This window comes from Halichoerus grypus, chromosome 7 (genome assembly GCF_964656455.1).
Source record: "Halichoerus grypus chromosome 7, mHalGry1.hap1.1, whole genome shotgun sequence".
In the NCBI taxonomy this organism is placed as follows: Eukaryota; Metazoa; Chordata; class Mammalia; order Carnivora; family Phocidae; genus Halichoerus; species Halichoerus grypus.
Window position 1 is genome coordinate 38,088,743 of NC_135718.1, and position 4,792 is coordinate 38,093,534.

A 4,792-nucleotide genomic window follows, 5' to 3' on the forward strand; every position below is an offset into this window, starting at 1 on the left:
AAGTTCACAGCCTGTTTATATTAAGATATAAGCCCTTGAACTTGGGATTCTCAGGGGTCATGTCTACAGTTTTTGCTAACTAGTATTGATGTGTGTCAAGAAAGCCACATCCTCAACTCAACAGGGCAAGGCTTTTGAACAAAATCTACTAAATCATTCTTCAGTCTTTTGGAATGAGGAATTGATTTTCCTTCTTATCATGAAACCAAAAATAGAGAAGAGTGTGGTCAATTCATCCATTTTTATTTCCTAAGAATAAAACCAGTCAGGCTCAGTATATGCTTGTGTGGCTGATCCTCAGAGTAGGAGAGAGTGGGGTGTCCCCTGAGTGCTCTCGGGGAAGACGACACTTGGGAACCTCTCCGTGCTCCCTCTCAGGTCTTTGGGACATGCTTGCAGAAGGCAAGTCAACTTCTCGTCTGAGAATCAGGTGTGATCTTCTGAGGCAGAGACATTGACAGTCAGGGTAAAATATAAAACCTGAGCAAGACATCCAAACTTGCAAGTCAGATTTGGATACCAAGGTGCTTGTTTCGGCAGCACATATGCTAAAATTGAAACGATACAGAGAAGATTAGAATGGCTCCTGCATAAGGATGACATGCAAATACATAAAGTGTTTCATATTTTTTAAAAAATTGGCCCCCAATGCATTTTGCATAGCTGGTCTTCATGGACTGTTAAAGGACAGCGAGATTTGTGCTCTGTGTAACGGGCAGGTGGCATATAAAGGTGCACATTTCCAGGTTCCCTTGAAACTCAGAACATCTTGTGAATCTGGACACACTGTCCAGTGTGGGGATGGTGATGTGGAGGTAAGAAGCAGCCCCCACTTCAGTCCGTTTTGCCCCACGGCTCCCCTTCATGTCCCCAGTTAAGGAGCAGAGGGTCCGGGCTCATAGATCATCATACTTGCATTGGTTTTTCCCCTTATAATAGGGAAATATTTCTCTGTATCCATGTTTCTATCAAAAATGGGAAATCAAGAGAGGCAGAAGCTTCAAAAAATATTTTGGGTCTCTTCTTTTTGGAAAGACGTCCCCCCACATGTCTTGGTGCACATTCTGGCTACAGGGGTTCCTTCTGCCCTGCCCATCCCCCGTTCACGGCACTGCCGGACCCCGCGGCACTGAGTGCGTGCGCACCATGGTTCATTGGCTCCTGTGCCTGTGTGATGGGAGGCCAAGATTCCCTCGGTGGGCAGTTAGGGGCCTGGCATGGGGAGCTTCTGGCCCACTGGGGGCCTGGTTTAAGTACAGCCAGACTGGCACAGTTAGGAGAGCAAAGAGGCTAAGAACCCCAGGGGTGGGTGGGGAATGACATCAGCACTTGGGCTGGGGGATGCTGGGCCTCTCCGATGAGCCAACACCCTTGACCCTCCCCGTGACACCAGATCGCGAGGATGATGCACTTAGGATCTCAGTCCCTCTGAGCCCCAGTTTCTCCCTTTGTACTGGGAGATGCTCCTCCCTGCCCTTCCAGTCTTGCCCATCTGTTGTGTCACCAAATGAGAGAATAGGCACTTGGGGATTTCGAAAACTGCTAAATTCTCCCGAACAAGGGCAATTCCTGGCAAAGCGGGGTGAGACTGTGGAGCTTGCTCGAAGTCAGGGCTGCAGGAGTGGGGAGCATGTATGGTTGGTCTGCTTCTCTCTGGAGGACGAGGGCCAGCGAGGCTCTTGAGCCTCTCCTGCTGCATCTTCCGATGGGTCCCTGAGTAAGAACCGCCCTGAGGGAAAAGATACGATGCTGGTGTTTGTCTGGTGCTTTGCAGTTTCCAAAGTGTTTCCCAGAACATCTTCTCCTTCTCGTCTCTTCCCAACCTCATAAAATTGGCAAGCAGGGGCAGTCTCCTGAAGTCAAAGGACCAGGTGGTTCCAAACCACTTCTCTTTCAACTGAGAACCATCACTATCTATCTGTCTATCTATCTATCTTTAATTGCTTTGTTTAAGCTAATGAATAAAAAGAGTGCATTGCTAATACCCTGTGCCTGCCGAGGTTACTGTGGCAAGGCCAGCACCCCAAACCTGCAGGCTCTGTGACTCCCTGCTGCTCCTGGGGGGCCCTGAGACCCGCTCTGGCCCTCACCTGGCGGTAGCTCTTACCTTAGCTCAATGCCACCAATATTCTCTCTAGGAAGCTGTGCACGTCCCTTACTTTGTATGTCTCCTGAACCTTAAATTTAATACAATTTATCATGTGGTGGGCACAAGCCACCAGGACAGAAGGGTTTTAGAAAAGCCAAGGCTCTAGATGCACTCTCTGTTCGTCGGTCCTCTGTCACCCGCCCCCTGGGCACCTGCGGGAGGGCAGCTTTGAGGAATTCCCCAGAACGCTGCCCAGCCCTGTTCCCTCCATGTTGGAGGTATGGTTCCCACCATTTCCTACAGGAGATTTGGCCCCACTTTATCATCTCTGACATTTACAGCAGGAGATTGGGGTCGCCGGGAATCCTGGGCTGAGACACATGGGCCCTGACTTGCACAGGGGAACTCAGAAGGCAAGTAGAGAAGTTCCAAGCAACTCAATCCCCAGAAGGTACCTGAGGATCAATAAAGCGGTAATCCCCACCTAGCTGAGGCTGCCGGTGCGTGTTTACAGAGCCATTCCCGGCCGGTGATTTACAGCGGCCTCGCTTCAGAGGAGGTACTGAGGCTGGAGCTTTGTGGCTCTTGGAAACACGGACAGCTCGCCCTGGGGCACACAGTCTCCCCACACAGCCTCTCTTCCTCCCGTCCTCCCTCTCTCCCTTCTGTCCTTTTAAAGAATAACCTTACTGAGATATAATGCACATTCCATACAATTCACCGATCACAAGCGTACCATGCGATGGTTTTCAGTGTATTCATAGAAATGCGCGACTGTCGTTACAGTCAACTTAAGAATATTCTCCTCACTTCCCTCAAAACCCCGTACACATGAGAAGTCAGCCCTCTCCCCCAGCCAGGACACCATCATTAGGCAACCACGAATCTAACTTTCTGTCTCAATGGATTTTCCCATTTATATGAATGGAATCGTGCAGTATGTGGTCCTTTGCGGCTGCCTTCTCGCAATTAGTGTAAGGCTTTTGCGGTTGACCCATGTTGTAGCAGATGTCAGTATGGCAGCCAAATGTGCCAGTAATCCCGCTCCCAGGCATAAAACCAAGAACAATGAAAATACACGTCCACACACACACCCATGCCTGAATGTCCACAGCAGCATTCTTCATTGTAGCCCCAAAGTGGAAATGACTTACATATTCAAGTGTTGAAAGGGTACACAGAATGGAATCTGTTTAATGGACTATTATTTGCAAAGAAAAAGAATGAAGTAGGGTGTCCGGCATGGGTCGACCTTGAAGACTTGCAAAGCAAAAGAAGCCGTTCATAGTCACCACATACCGCACCATTCCATTTCTGTGAAGGGTCCAGAAAAGACAAATCCCTACAGACAGAAGGTAGACCAGTAGTTGTCCGGGGCTGGGGGGAGGGGGAGGGGGAGGCAATGCCTGCTCCTGGATACAGAGTTTCCATGCCGGCGGATGTGCTCTGGAACTGCACCGTGGTGTTGGCGGCACAGGCTGGGGACTGCGCAAAAAAAATCACTGAACTCTACGTATTAGATGGGTGGTTTCATAGTACGTGAATTATACCCCGACAGAGAGCGTGAAGGACTGATGGAGGAGAGGGGGGAAGTGAAGGAGACCGGCAAGGGGCTTGTGTTGTGGGGGAGATGGCAAAGCTCCAGCTCTCTGGGCTCCTGTCTGCTCCACATGGCTTTGGGCTCCGGAACTGGCACAGCGGGAGTCACCCCAAACTCTCACAGGTGGTAGGGAGGAGAACTGGCTTGAGGCCCCAGCATGGGGGAAGAACACAGTGGGGCAGTGTCTTAGGTCCCCACCCCTGCCAGCCGAAGGAGGAGACCCAGACCCAGTGTTTCCCACCCCCACCCCCACCTACCATGGGAGATACCCAGTAGGCTCTTCCCTTCCTGTATGGAATGAGAGTTCCTGTAACACCACATGCTAGGGGGATCAATTGGGAACCCCATTCCCCATAACCAGCCAGGGCAGAGCTCTCTACCCCAGGCTTGAGACGTCGCTCCTCCACTGAGAGGCTTCCTGGACCTGGGGGCTTAGGCAAGGGGCTAGCTTCTTTGTTCCCCTAGGGCTAAGACCCTGTTCTCCCACTAGAGACCCTGAGGGGGGAGAGGAGTCACCATCACAATAAGGGAATCTTGTCACAATAAGCATCTGGCCAGAGAAACCTCTTGTACCCTTGGACGAGAACTCCCCTACCTGCCAGGAGACACAGTGCCCCATCTGGAGCCACACCTCTCTCCTCAGGTAGCACCAGCAGGGCCCAGTGGGAGCCCCAGAAGCACCAGGTAAACAGGCAGACTGGAACCAAGAGCCCTGACAATTAAACTGTCATTGGAACCACAGCCCACAGAATAGGCCAGTAGCTGTGTGCTAAAACTAAACAGGATAACTGCCTGCTAAAATAATAGGTTGAAATAGGACCCAGAGTCTCCTAACATCCACCATCAACACACTTCCACGTGGGCATAATTGAGTCCCGTACTGCCTGTGAGCATCTCTGGGAACACAAGGGCTGTGCTTTTTGTTGCACATAAAATTTTTCTTTTGTTTTTTTCCAGATTCAAAATTATACATGTGCATTGTAGGAAATCTGGAAAATAGAGACAAAGAAGAAATTGTAAATCACCTGTAATCCTACCACTCAGAGAAAATGCATGTTGCGTGTGTGTGTGTGTGCGTGTGTGTGTGTATGTGTATTGATATT

General features: G+C 50.3%; 1 non-coding gene across 1 annotated transcript; it reads left to right on the plus strand.

The window, feature by feature from the left end:
• Positions 1-524: 524 nt before the first annotated feature.
• Positions 525-631, plus strand: LOC118550728 (U6 spliceosomal RNA). The gene has a single exon (XR_004924720.1). It is a non-coding gene; the product is annotated as a U6 spliceosomal RNA (small nuclear RNA).
• The last annotated feature ends 4,161 nt before the right edge of the window (positions 632-4,792 follow it).